General features: G+C 36.3%; 1 pseudogene; it reads right to left on the reverse strand.

Moving 5' to 3' along the window:
* Positions 1–1,836: 1,836 nt before the first annotated feature.
* Positions 1,837–2,280, reverse strand: LOC124979272 (riboflavin kinase-like; annotated as a pseudogene).
* Between the last annotated feature and the right edge of the window lie 13,642 nt (positions 2,281–15,922).

Below are 15,922 nucleotides of genomic sequence, written 5' to 3' on the forward strand. Positions count from 1 at the left end.
CTCTACACAATCCAAAGTTCCTCCATATTTAATAAAATTTTGTTTATAGCTTTCCCTCAAGCTACAAATGCTCTTCAGGCTAGCATTAAATTATTTGTACATACACCATTACAACAGTTTAGATTTGCTCTGGAACATATAATCACATTAAAATACATAACTTTCTCAGTTATTCATAGTGTAATTGACTCTTAAATAGTTTCTTGGGGGTAGGGGGAATAAAATTTTTGTGTTCTTTAAGAAACTGGCAAATACAAATGAACAGCTATGTATTCATTTAAATTCTGAGGAAATCCAAAGATGAAGTTTGTTGTTTTTCCAAAATGTAATACAGAAATGCACCTAATCTCTGTATATAGTGATGGAATGGAATGGTATACACAGATGCAATCTCTTATGTATACAGTTGTAGGGTATTCCAAGTGGGGGGAAAAAAGTGATAACAGTACTAGTTTAAAGCAGGAACCAAAGTCAACAAATGTTGAAAAACAAAATTATATACTCTTATGAAAGAAAGACCAACACAAAAAATAAAAACTATAGAACTGAAAAACACTCATTTTACAATCTTAAAAAGCAAACTAGAGAAACTGATAGGCAGTGGGAATGTAGGCCTCTCAGAATTGAGGCAGTTCTACACAAAAACAGAGATAGTACAATGAACTGACCTCAGCAGGGAAATGAGTAAAAAATATTTCACAAAAGTCTTCATGTCTGTAATGATACATTAATGCACAAAATATCAAAGTTACAGACTGTATTTTTCTCCTTAGGTTTATAGTAAATGATCAAACTTCTGTTTAATGCATTACTTTCATATGTCTTCTCCATTTACCAACATATGCTATACAGGTAACATACATGTTCCCATTTTACCATGAGAATTACAGTTCTCATAGTGACTTGCTTTTTTACCCATACTTACATACATTTTATTTCCATTACAAGACACTTAGTATCTTTCTAGTGATTCGTTTTAATTAATATATTACATAAAAACAATTAATTTTTAAATGATTATTTTCAGTACTAGAGCATGATGGATCAAACAGTTGTAAGCATAATAGGATAACATGGCACTTTTTTTTTAAGCAGTCAAGATTTTGTTTTGATATTGGCTAGAAATACATTATAGTCAAAAATAGCAATGACATTAAAGGGAACCTCTGTGCATTTTAATATGCAAGTGTATTTCTTCTAGGAGCTGACCTGGTATGACCTTAAGAGTCTACCTAACTTCTTTCCTACCATCTGCCTTTTCTTTGTTGTGTTCTTGAAGATCATGAGCCATGAAGAGTTTGCCTGTTTGGAGCAGTAAATTGTTTGATGTTCTGGGAGAAAGTGTTAATCTGGCCTGCAGTGAGAATCAGATCCATCATGGAAGGAGCCTGGGTGGCTTGAAGAGTTTGGACAGGTCTTCCTGGGAGCTGGGTTCTCCTGGCTCTGTTGCTACATATTCTCCTGCTGGTGACTTGGTGATACTGATGTTTCTGTCAACAAATAAATGACCTAACATTACACCTCAAAGTCCTACAAAAAGAACAGAGTAACACCAAAAGTAGTAGAAGACAGGAAGTAATTAAAATCAGAGCTGAAGTCAAAGAAATTGAAACAAAAGAAACAATTCAAAAAAATTGACAAAACAAAAAGCTGGTTCTTTGAAAAAGTAAACAAAATTAATAAGCCCTTAACCACACTAATGAAGCAAAGGAGAGAGAAAACATGGCACTTTTAAAACTAATTTACCACAATAGAAAAATGTTTGTTTTTTTTTTAATGTAAGCAAGATGAGACTACAAAGTTAAGAAGAATGAAATAAATGATTAAGGTAATTTTTCACCAGTGGCCATTCATCATTTTGCTTTTAGGAACCTGGAAGAAATTGTCATCGAGTTTCAAATGTTCTGGTAAGTCTAGTTTCTTCTTAGCTCTTCAATATCATCTTGAATTACTGAAATAAGTGACTCTAAAGAATCGTTCTTTTCTGGTCTGAGATTGCCACATGAGGATTTCCCCATAGAAGTCCTCTTGGAAGGTATGGATGAGACGAGTTTCCATGGACTTTTTCACATTCTTGTATGAGTTTCATTCTATCCTCGCCACCGTCGAACCAGCATTGCCAACACTGGTTCAACCATTATAAATGCCAGTGGATATATCAGCTGGAAGATTATCTACTATTTGTTCAGGAAAATTAGCTGTGGGGATGCCCAGCTGCTTGGAGCCATGGCTGAAACCTCTCACCACCTGGCCACAGCAGAAGTCCAGCAGGTTTCTCATGAGGTTGTCCCCTGCAGACACCAGCTGCAGTCCAGCCTACCCATCCCGTGGAGCAGCCATGGGTGCCGTGCCCGGAGCCCTACACCAGCAGGTAGACAAGGCAAGAGTTCTGCAGGTTGGGCGGGCACACCACACGCGGTGGCAGCCCCTCACACAGCTGATCAACAGAAGCTACAGGACAACTCAGGAAGCATGTCTCCCTTTATTCACTTTTTATACTCTTTTCTGAGTATTTTCCCTCGTGCCAAGCCTGACCTTGTTTCCTTACCATTGGGTCTGAACCCTCTGCTCTCTCTCCTTTATAAAAGCCAGGTGATCTAAAGGCTTCAACGGCCGCCTCAACATGGATAATCTTTGGCCTTCAGCTCTCTCCTAAATTATTATATCAATTTTCATGTTTCATTTAATGTGCACAAATCCTCCTATTATATAATCCATAAACTATAAGGACTGTGAAAAACACATGCAAATTTAGTTAGTAGTTTTGAGAGAATTCACTTCCTAGTCCTAAAGGACAAAAGCACTCATAGGATCTTTTCAGAATAAACAGTCAAATTGAAAAGCAACTTTGTAGTTCTAGTCTACTTGACATTTTTGACACCATTGACCATTCCATCTTTAAATTCTCTTCTCCTTGGCTCTCTTCAAACTTCTATCTCCTGATTCTTTAAGATCTTCTGCTTCTCATTAAATGTTACAGTTCCTCAAGATCTTAACCTTGGTCCTCATTCCACCCATTCTTCCTGGGAAGACTTGTGCAAGCCATGCAATCTCTTTGCTAGTAACTTGCAAATCCAGTCACCATTCCTCTCCTGAATCCCAGAATCACATTGCCCATGGAATATCTCCACCTGAATAGATGACCCATCACATCTTCCCTATCTTAAATTTATAAACCTGCTCCTCCTTGCATTTGCATGTTAGTTAATGGCATTCCTCAAAGTCCAAAACTCAAAACCTCTTGTCATCTTAGATTCCCCCAACATCAACCTGCAACCAGTCAACAGTCAAAAGCCACCATTTCTATCTTCTATCTTCCCTTCTTACCATACCACTCTGATATTCTCATTGTTTCGCTTTCTCTTGCAAATCCCCCTATCTCATCTCCCTGATGACAGTTCTGCTAAAATTCATCCAGGACGTGTAAGCAAAGTTAACTTTCTAAAAATTAAGGCCATGTTCATCTTCTATTTAGCAGCCTTCAGTTCACTCCAGGACTATAGGACCAAGTCCAAATTCCTTAGAATGACATTAAAGGCCCTTCCCACTGTAGTCCCAATTTATTTTCCCGTCTTATCTCTTGGCATTTATTCACATATACTTTATGTCAAAAAAAACTTCAGTTTTCAAATATGTCATGAATGTTTTTATCTCCTTTATACATGCTGGTCTATCTAGTATTTTTTCCCATGCGATGAATTCTCACTCATTCTTTAAGACACCATTCAAACTGCATCTCCTTAAGTCATCTAGAAACTAGTTTCTCTTTGACAGTACTTCATATGGTTTGTGGTCTGTATTATCAAACTCTTCATCCTCTCTTGTAATTATTTGTCTCGTTCCCTACACTTCAAACCATAAGAAATGGCTTTGTTTATGGTAAGGATCATGTCTTATTTATCTTGGAATCTGTGGAGCCCCAGTAAAATATGCGGCATATAATATGCACTCAGTAAATGGCTATTATACAAAAATGGAAAAATCAAAGCCAAGATACTGCCCTTCCCTTTAGGAAGTGATGTGAAAAGACCTGGAGATATCTAAGAGTCCTCTTTACCTCTGTCTTGCTACAACATACCTTATAGTTTAGCTATATTCATCAAAATGTACAAAATTTTCACAATACCCCAAATTCCACTTAGATAAGAGGTGATTTTTAAAGTAAAGAGCTTCAGTGAAAACCTCTCCAGTCCTTCCCATCTCTGTCAGAAAGTCACACCTTAGAGTGAATTAGACTAACCAGATGGCAATCTTAATACCTGTTCTCACAGCAGGCTAAAAAATTTCAATAGGGAAGGAGGAGAAAATAGGGAAATGGAGACTGTCAAGGAAGGACAAACAAAGTAGGATGTGGTTCTGGAGTACCAGAGAGCAACTTCGGAGCATAGAACTGCATAGGGGAGACGGGGAGAGGTGCTATAGAGAGGAAGAGAACAGCAAAAGAAATATTCAAATTCAGTGATGGAAACTTTGGTAGGTGCTGATTCTTCTACTCCTCCCCAGAGATGGGGGAAACACCCTCTCACACTCAGCAGGAGCAGCCCCACCTCTACTCATAGGTAGGCTCTTCAGGAGAAGAGATCATCATCCATTGTTACTTAACTCTTGTTAACTCACATAACCTCATTATTTTTCCACCTACTGTTCCCACTATCTTTCCTTTCATCCGATAAGATGAAGAGAGAGGTGAGCTGGTTTCTGTAGTTCCAAGACATCAGGCTGCCACAGAGGATCTTATCTATTACCTGATCCCACCTAGGACATTCTCTTTCCTCCTACTTTAACTGCAACCACAAGCAGGCTCTCTGAGAGAAGGACTGTAAGGAAGAAGCCCAGAAGGTTTCCGAACAACAAATATAATGTATATCCAGAGCTTCCTGCCTGTGAAACCCGCACTGATTTATCTTAAAGAAACTGAAGCAAAAGGCTGTCCCTGAGGAGGACATACCACCAGCCCTTCCAAGAATATAATTCAGCATCTGTATTTCTAAGCCACTCTTCCTCCAGACTTGCCTATTCTGTCATGTAACAGTCACACCCTGCTGTGCTTGGGTAGTAGAGTAGGTTGCTGAGAGACCAAAGAAAACAGTGAAATGAGATGTGAAATATAAGGTTTGTTGAGAAATGCTTATGGGAGAGATCCAGCGGCAATGGGCTGGTCAGGTGCTTCACCAGAAAGTCCAGTGGCAACAGGATGGACAGGGGCACCTTCATTTTACATGGTGCTCCCAACGCTTCACCAGAAAGTAGCAACACCATTCCCCCATTATTCTTTGTCCAGGGGCAGTCACCTTACGAGCACTTCCCTCTCCACAGTGCTCTGATCTAAACCAGTGGCCATAGGGGGAAGGGTTTTATAGATTAGGTTAGAGAAACAGCATTAGGTTAGCTTGCTTTGTCCCATTATATGACCAGAACCAGAAACTTGGCATGCATGCAAGAAAGCAACTTTCTACAGATAACATTAACTTGCCCTAATTCCCAGCATACATAAGAGAAATTCAGTGTCCTTCAAGACAATATTTATCTGAATATTCTGGCCCAGACCTGTCCTCATTGTACCTTTAACTTGGCTAGGTTTTGGGGAATGGAAAGAGGCATTCAAGGACATGGTGTTTTACTGTCCTTCTTTTCTTTGAAGGACAACACACCAATAGAGCACTGCTCTCTTAGTTCTTGTGAACCTTACTATTCTATCAATAATTAAATAACAATAATCATTATTTTAATTTTTTCCTATGTCTATAATAGCATATCTAGACACTGCAACAGTCTCCTAACTTGTTCCCTTGCTCCCAGTCCTTTCCAAACCAATTAGAACACTCCAATCTGGTAAACCATCCTAAAGAAAAGCTTTTCTTGAGTCACAGTCCTACTAAAAAGCAACCAGAAGCTCCACATTGCCTGTCAATGGTTCTTAATATATTTACTGATTGCATAGCATCTCAAGGACACAAAATATTTCCAGCAGTAACAATTTACCTGTACTCATGCTTGGCAGGGGGAAAGAATGGATTCTGAATCTCTGGGTGGGAGGGTTCTGTTGTGTACGATTTGAGAAACTTCCCCTGGTAAATACATGCAACATAAAAAATGAGATTAGCAGAATGAGAGAAGCACACTCTGAGCATTATGGATAGAGAGCAAAGGTGATATCCTTTTCCAGACACTTTATCTCTTCCTATAATGGGAATCTCTATATCCTTTCCTGGGAAGGATCAGTCTCTTCTGAGGGTGTTGCTGTATTTCCAGCCTTGATTAGGTTAAAGGGAACTACAGTACTTACTTAAGGATCCACACATCCTATTGACACCCCACACCTCTGATATAACCTCAGACACAACGCGACCATAAGGACCACTTTGAACAGAAAGAATAACACTACCAGGTTAAGATGTGGCCCTAGTCAAGTCATGTTCACCTCTGTGGTCTTTATCTACTCATTAGAGTGAGGGAATTGGAGAAGATGATCTCCATGATCCCTTCTAGTAGGGGCCGAGCAGGAAACATCTGGCACACTCAACGTAGAGCGAGTCAAGGAGAGTTTAATAAAAGGACCATTTACAAAGGTCTGGATATGGTAGTAATCCCACCATGGGCAGCGATCATCACCCTCATGCCCAAAAGGACAAAGGAAGGTAACTTAGAAAGGGAAAGTCATATAAAAAGGGCCATTTTAAGAGGAGTATGGTTTTCAATGAAAGGACACAGCCAAGTCATAGAGAAGACCAGTGGAATAGAGGTTCAAACTTCTCCCTTCTCCAAATTTCTTATGGGGTCTCCAACAGGCAAACATCATGAAAGCCAGAGGGCAAGATTGTCTTTCTGGGGCAGACAGCGAGATGGAGAATGGTGGAAAGAGGATCTAAAAGGGTAAGCGGCTTTGTAGGGTCAGCACTCAATACACTTTGTTGAACTAGATTATTTCTACTACATGCATGGAGACATTTTCTAGTTTCTCTTTTCTTATTCTCTCAAGTTGCAATATTAATGTTTTGTTGACAGATTTTCCTAATCCATGTAAATTTAATTCTCAATTCTTCTTCTCTGTTACAGAAATATATACACCAACAATAAAAAGACAATTTTCCTCAACCTAACTTCCAATCATTAGTGCCTTCCATTGAAAGACTCCTCTGTCTTCCCATGCATTCCTTCCCCCCCTCACCTTCTGAGGTATTCTTTAACACCATGTACCACTGCCATCTTCTCCATCCTGTGCACCAAAGTGCAAAATCATGGGCCCTTAGGGACACAGCAGAATGACACAGAAAAAGCAGAACCATAAGGACCCTGGTTGTGGGAATGAGGTGCAGTTGACTAACATGGAGATTGTGGCAAAGGATATGGGGTAGCCCAGAGCTTCTACTTGTAGGCACTTTGGATTCTCAGGAGGAAGGAAGGAAGGGAAAAAAGAGTCTGAAGAGAACGCAACTTCCTAAAATGCTGAGGAGACTACAGAAACAGAATTCTGATATATGCATAGTGAAGCAGAAAGCTATCTGTATATAGAGTAAAAAGGGGGTAAAAGTGAGGAACTTGAGTCTTCTCTACAGTGTACTCCTCCACATGCATTCATGCACTCTAAATAATAATTAAAAAACTAAATTACATTTTTGTTTAAGGCAGGCTTTTTAAGGGGGCAAAGTGTAATTTAAGCAGACTTCTGCCCAAAATTTCTTTCCTCCTTCTCACCAAGACTGAAATTCCTAACATAAGGAACAATCTCTCATTTCACAAGTAAAAGAAAAGCTCAAAATGCAAAGACCAAGGTTCCTGAAACAACATACAGTGGTTATGTTTCTATTAGTATGAATGAACAATATCATATCTCCTCCCTAAATAAAGAAAAAAGTTAAAGTGCAAAAAGCTCTTAGCTCCAGAGAAAGTGCAGACAGATTTCAACCTAGAGAAGAGGAAGAGAGAAGAGGGTTGGAGATACCAATGACAAACTCTAACAGCTTCACCATTTTGTCCAAAGGCAACTCAGTCTAGTTTCAAGTCTGTACAGGTATCTAGAATTAAGGCATGCTCAGACAGTGCATTTAAAAGGAACTCTGATCATAAGTCACGCCTGACATTTGTGAAAGCCAGGAGTCCCATAAGATTGAATGGCATATAAAATCAGCTAAACAAAGAAGAATATTCTTCAAATTTTTACCTTAAAATTCCGTTTAGTTCATTTATACATAGGAATTGTCAGCCTGTACTAAAAGAGACCTGCTAGAATAATAAGGTTCTATCCTTACCACAGTAATTTATATTTCTGAACAGTCTTTAAAACCACAAATCCAAGCTTAATTAAAAATTCATCGGTGAAAGGTCATAGTTGAGAGTGTAAGATCTATAGGTAGATAGACCTGGTGTCAATTCTGGCTTGGCTGCTAACTTATTAGTTGTATTAATCTGTGTACAACATATAACCACTATTAAGTGTCAATTCCCTCCTCTGTATACAGGGGATAATATCTGATTTACAGGATGAAGTGGGTTACATGGGGAAACATACATAAAGCCCTTAACACAGCATCTGGCACAGTAAATGCTGAATAAACATTAGTGATGAAAGTTCTTGTTATTCATGCTAATCTTATGCTTAGAGCACATTGGTAGTATCAATGTGATAGAATGTTACAATCCACCCCAATATAGACTGTGGGGTCTTCATTCTTGAAAACAATTTCAATTAACTAGCTAATTAATTAATTTTAAAAATGTAACATCTTAGAGCTCTATAAATAACCACTATTTATCTAAGTTTTAAGACTATAAAATTCTACTTAGCTCCACATTTAACCAAAATGATCAATATGGTAAATATCTGTGAGAGACACAAAAAAGGTTTGATAGCTCTTGAATTTATGGAAGTTGGAAAATTTCAAAGCAATAGAACACCTTTATGTTGTAGTTCACTATTGAATTAATTTAGATATATATCATGTGCTCACTATTGTATTCCCCAGGACTTAGAGTAAAACCTGATGAAAGGGAATTAATCTCCATAATGGGTATTAGCAGCATCTGGAAAAGCCAGTTGCATAAAAGGATTAACAGTGCAGTTATGCATGGTGGCTAATTGCTGTGATTTATTTTAATGACTAGTCTAGGACTGAGGATAATCCTGACAAAGTTAGGAACCTCCAAAAACCCAAGCAAGAAGAACCCTCAGAAAGTTAGGGCAAAGTCTAGGCTGGGTACAGGCAAGACCTACAAGTCTGACCTCTTCAAGGTCAGAAAATCTTGCCCCATTAGTCCTTTTCTTTTTATATTAGTATATTTTTTTAATCACAAAAACAATAATAAAAAAGGCTTGTCCAGTCTGGAAAAGGAAATAAAATCCCTTATGTACTTATTAATTTTCTAAATCACAATGTGGGAAAATACAATTTTAGGTTACTTCAAGAGAGTTAAAAGAGTTATTGTATTAAAGCAAATGCTCAGAAGATAAACCTGTGCTCAAATCCCAGTGGAGTTCCTTTATGGAATAATTTTAGGCAAATTACTTACATTCACAAATTAAAAAAAAGAAAAGCTACCTCATAAAGTTGATGTCAGGATTTGATGAGAAAAATGCAGGTAAAGTACTTAGCACAGGCCCTGGAACATAGAAAAGTGCCAATAGTTCTATAATCTCAAACTTAGGACTAACTTTGCAAATGTTATCTGCAAATTCGTGTAAGCTGAGAAATAAAATGGTCTTTGGGCATTATCAGCCATCAACCCTAAGGAGCCAAAAAGGTTATAATAAATTTCCCCTTCACTATATGTTACATTTAAATAATTATTTAGTTCTATTCCTTTACCATTCCTACCCCACAAAAGTGATTCAAAGAAAGAGTTCCATTTGTTATAAAACTAAGGAGTTGAGTCTTTTATAGTTTTTTTTTTTTTTTTCCCTCGTTTGAGGGGCTCGGGATTTGAACCCACGGTCCTTGCACATGCTAGGCGAGCGCTCTCCAGAAGGAGCTATTTCTTCAGCTCCAAGTTGAGTCTTTTAAAGTGAAGCGTTTTAAAAATCTCTAAACAATAAAATTAAGACATTAATTTAACTTCATAAGACTTTTTCCTTAAATTTAAATATATCACATATATTCACTTAAAGACACTAGGGGATTATGACTTTCACTATATACTTTATTTTTTATTTTTTTAATTTGTTCTAATTAGTTATGCATGACAGCAGAATGCATTTTGATTTATTGTACATGAATAGAGCACAGTTTTTCATTTCTCTGGTTGTACATGATGTAGAGTCATACCATTCCTCTGTGTATACCATTTCTAATCCAAGACTTTCTCCATTCTATTTAGATTGGCCCAAACTCCCTAACTAAGAACAAGAAGTTATGCCCAAATATGCCAATAGCCCATATCTAGCCATCTGTGAAATTATTGATTTGGATGAAAAACCACAAGTAGAACTAAAGGAATTTCTTTTATTTATGAAGGAGGAGAAACAGTCACTGAATTTTTGACAGTGTTTAATTTTAATATTTAAAATTAGGGATAAAGAAATTATGGTACATATATATTATATATATATTACATATGTATATATATGATAGAATATTACTCAGCTTTACAGATGAATGAAATTCTGGCATTTGCTGGTAAATGAATGGAGTTAGAGAATATCATGCTAAGTGAAATAAGCCAAACCCAAAGAAACAAAGGTTGAATGTTTTCTCTGATATGGGGATGCTAAATTACAATAAGGGGGGAATAGGAAAGAATAGAGTTACTTTATATTAGGTACAGGGGAGAGAAGGAAAGGTAGGGGGTATGAGGGAGGGAAGTAGAGTGGAGTGAAACAGACATTATTACCTCATGTACATATATGACTGCATGACCAATGTGATCCTGCAGTACGTATAATCAGAAAAATGTGAGATTACACTCTATTTATGTATGATCTATCAAAATGTATAAATGCATTCTGCTGTCATGTACAACTAATTAGAACAGAAAATTAAAATAAAAAAATTAGGATCTGTAGAGGTTGGTTGGTTGGTTTAGTACTTTCAGTTTTACTACTTTATATAAAAACTAAAAAGATTATTATATTTCTTTTTTCTGCTCTTGATCAATAACTTCTCCTCCTAATGCAGTTTATTCATATTAAGAAATTATCTTTCACAGAATGAACTTGACCAAAACAAAAAAAGAAATCTATGACATGCCAATGAAATTTAAAAGTTAAATCATGTTATATTTAATCCTTAAATTACACCATACCTACAGGTCAGCTAACCAGAAAACCAAACAGAACTGTCTATTCTCCTAATATAAGAAAAAAAATCAAATTTTAGACTAGAACCACAGATTTTAGTGGTTCACTAGCCTAAAGATCATCTCAACAAATCCATGACCAAAAAATAAACTTTAATGAAGAAGAAAAAGTGAGGGACAAAATGTATTCTTTACAAAACATTACTTATATAAAGTATACTTATTTTAAGGTATATATTTTTATATTCTTTAAGATATCTCAAAATTCCTATATATAGTATCTTAGATTTCATATCATTTTAACACAATATCCTCAATTCTAAAAGTATCATTTCTTTCAAAGCAAAATTGAGTTAGTTTTCTTCCACCAGCCTTTGCTTTGCTTTTGACAATAGCAAAACTCACAGGACAAAAATTCAGAGAAAGGCAACAAAAAGAAAGAGGGGAAAGGCACATGGTGATATGGCACATGGAGAACAACGAGTATCCATTAGTTCAGCAGGACTATAAGGCACCCTCCCTTCCATGAAGGAAATTAAATGTCATGTTGCATTAGGAACAATAACGAAGCCAGAATATTATAACATATTATGAAACAGTTGGAGGGCAACACAGGAAATGGAAAGAAAGAGACAGCCATGAACTAGATTAATGGTGAGAAATCTCATGAAGGAGATGTCATTTAAGCTAGAGTTTGAAGTTGAGGTAGGATGATTTGAATAAGCCAGCCAAGGGGAAGAAAGGCACTCCTTGCCAAGAGCAACGCAAGTCCTAAAATGGAACAAAGCATAGTGTCTTGGCCCAGAGTGACAAAGAAAGACCTGCTTGTAATTAAAAGATTTTTTTAAAGGAAATGCTAACATTTTCTCTCGGATCACAGATCATCATCATCATCATCATCATCATCATCTATATTTTAATATTTAAAATGAGTATTATCCATATTTATGGGATAATAAACTGCGACACAGAATGGCTGAGTGTCTTGCTCAAGGCCACATAATTGCTTTGTGAGGAGAACGCAGCACTCCTTCCTCTCTCCCACCCTTACCGCAGGGGGCATGAGGTTGGACAGAAGGAGAGCAACGTTATAGAAAAGACTTAATCCATCCACAGAGGCTTGAGAATGTTGATGAAGTGATGACAATACGTTTTTAAGAACATTAATAATCATGCCACAGTGAACAGAATAGATCTTAATTGATGTAGTGATGAGCCAAAAAAAAAAAAAAAAAAAAAAAAAAACCACTTCAGAAGCCTGTGAAGTAATTCTGAGAAAAGTGGTGAAAGCCGGATTAGGGGTTTGCAGTGATATTAGAGAAAAGAAAAAAAAGAAAAAAAAAATCAGATATGGCAAAAACAACAAAACTGGTGACTGGGTAGATGAAGAAAAAAAAAGAATGAAGTCAGAAATGAAAGTATCACTCAGAGAAAAACTGAGGACATAGTTCATCACAAAGTTATCAGAGTCCATAGCTTCCCCTGCCCCTTACTCTCCTGCACAGCCAAGTTTCCCCCTCACTGGCCATTTTCCAGCTTCTAACCCTATTCTTTCATTCATTCGTATTTTGCAGGCTGACTGTGGATTGGACAGTGGTCACGCTCTAAGAAACAGAGATTACAGTAAAAATAAAAAGAAGAACAAAACCATTTATTAAGCTCTTACTCTATGTATACCAACCACTGTTTTAAATGTTTTATATTAGTTAACTCATTTGGTTCCCAATATAACTCTACAGCTAAGCAAAAGTTATTATTCCTACTTTAGAGAGGAGGGCACCGAATCCATCAAGTCTACACCTCTCTCCCTCCACTGCCCCATTTACCAGACTGCTGGAATGCCACTCTGCACTCCCCGGCCCCTCTGTCCATGCCTCAAATGTAGCCTAGATTACTCCGTATTATTATCCCTGATTCATGTGCATCTTTGTTTGCCTCCCCAACTAGATTATGAACTCCTTAAGGAGCAAAAACTGTATCTTAGTCACCTAGGTAAACCCAGGTCAAATTGCATGTGCTCAATAAAACTTGCTGAAGAAATAAATAAATGAATATGAACAATCTGTTCTGGCCAAACTGGTCCATTTGGAGTCTCAACCTGCTTGGCATATTCATAAGAGTCCCCACTTCCCAGAGCAGTTCTCTCCCTGATGTTGCACACACTGAAAATCCCCATTCATCCTTCCCAACACTCAGCTTAAATTCTACCTGCATCATGAAATTCTGTCAGGTGGCCCCATTCTAACATGGCTCCTTGCTCATTAGTCTTAGGGTGTCGTTCAACATCATAAAAACTACTATGTTCGTACCTCTACCACCTGATTCAAACCCAGGGTCTAAGTAGCTGAACTACTAAAGCATTTAAGTTGACATTATAATTCATTTCTCTTCAATTAGATTGTAATGACTGATAAGATCCTTAAGATCAGGAACTGAATCTCACTCATTTTTCTATCTTTCAAACATCTATCAATGTGCTTACCATGGAGAAAATTTAAATTGAGAATAACAAAGTAACAGTTATAGTGGATTATGAGCATCAAGTGTAAATTGTGCCAAGACTGGAATCATAATTTTTCATCCAGCTTAGCTGCAGAATTACTACATGGAACCTCGATAATTTCATTCATGCCAAAGAATTCAAAAAATGAATAGTGCAAATAATGGCATCAATTTCTAAAGTAGACAAGTTAATAAATAATTTCTGGTTCATTACAGGTAGTTTTAAATTAAATGTAACAGTACTAAAAGACCCACCATACCTGTATTTGTTCACAGGTACTTTTATGAAAAGATTTCATTTCACATGTTCTTAGGTTTAATGATTATAACAGAAATCCCTTCATGCCACTTTTTAACTCTCTGAAACCAGATTGAAATACTCATTTTTTTCTACTGGGTGGAGAAAATTAAAAACTAAAACTAAGGCAAAATTGGTAAGAACCAAAATTTTCAATAATTGCCAGTAAAATAATCAAAATCTCTCTTTAATTGAATTTTTTCTTTCCAAATAGCTTTCCTTAGTTTCAAGGCTCTAACACCCTCTCTGAACCTACTGAAAACTTTTTTTTTCATAACCTGATTTTTCATAGCCTCCTTTTACTGTATGTTATCTTGATCAAGAATCAAATTCCCATGGTAGGGTTTTTTTTTTTCTTTTAACTACTGCCCCAGTTGCATGTGCTAACAAGTCTGAGGAGCTGCAATTTGTTGGGTAGTAATCTCCACTCTAACAATCAACTCTTCATTAATGCTCTCAACCACATTCCCTTTCCCTGCAGAAACTATTTCTTTAGATCATAAACTGGAAGATGCGGCTATAAATTTAATTTGAAAAGGAAACTGCCAATAAAATAATGAGTGCCAAATTCCTATTCTTTCAATATCTTCAAGCTTCTCAAGTTCTTCCTGTTTTATTTTGTTTCCCATGGGGAGAGGTTTATGGTAAGAATTAGAAACATTTCGTTCTATTGGACCAAATACACCACAACTGAGAATACATATACACATTGTTATACTAAAAAAAGGTCAAAAGTCAGAAGTCAAGGAACCATGCTTATAATTTCAGTTCAGAAAAAATCATCACCTCTCTCAGCTTCAGCTTCCTGAAATACAAATTACAAATAATAACCACCATCCCTATCCTCAGCATCTTGTTCCACAGGATTTTACATTATAGTATCAAACGAAGAGTATAATTGTAAAATGTGGGTAACTATATGCACATAAACATACAAATGTAATATATTTTTGAACAGTAATATTATAACTTGCCTCTGGGTGGATATAAAATAATTTCATATCATGTATTAATAAAGTTTAAATCAAATATTTCACTAGACAAACTGTTATACCAGATTCTGAAACAGTATGCCCAAGAAAAATGTGTTTTGTTTGTTTATTGAGAAACAGAACCTAGTTTGGGAACATACATGCAATTGTAGTTCATAATTTTTGGAGCAAGTACTCTCTACTCTGAATTTTATTTTTGCAAACAAATATTTAGTTGCAAACATATCATATCTAAATTCTCTTTTTCTGGTCAATCGGAACTTAGTGTAAAGTCCTAGAGGTAATTCTTCAGTTCTTGTGCTGAGAAATTCTGCATACTATTCTTCATATAAACCTTCATTATGAGGAATTTTAAAATGCAAAACAAGGGGCAGGGATTGTGGCTCTGTGGTAGAGCACTTGCCTGGTATGTGTGAGACCCTGGGTTCCATCCTCAGCACCACATATAAATAAATAAATAAATAAATAAAATAAAGGCCCATTGACAACTAAAACAAAATTTTAAATGCAAAATAACCCAGAATTATGTCAGATTTCAGGTTTTTAATGTTAAAAACAAAGGCATCATTACATCTTAATATTTCTCAATTGTTATTTACTTCCAATTTTCTACACAAAATAATATATTCTCACTCTCCCAATAAAAGATTCCCTAACAAACACACATACACATAATTTCCTAAATTGTACTTTTATGACTTTTATTTCTTATATGCAGCAACTTTTGAACACTAATTAAATTATTTGTATGTTTTTATTTTCTTTTTGGTTGGTTACAGGTTTTTACAAGATATCCTTATTATAGCATGATTCTGGTAGACTTAATGCTATTTGTTGTTCCAATTAATTAAAACTGTTTAAAACATGAATGTGAAAAATCTTATTTTAACCATAACTTTGT

Source organism: Sciurus carolinensis, chromosome 3, assembly GCF_902686445.1.
Source record: "Sciurus carolinensis chromosome 3, mSciCar1.2, whole genome shotgun sequence".
Taxonomy (NCBI): Eukaryota; Metazoa; Chordata; class Mammalia; order Rodentia; family Sciuridae; genus Sciurus; species Sciurus carolinensis.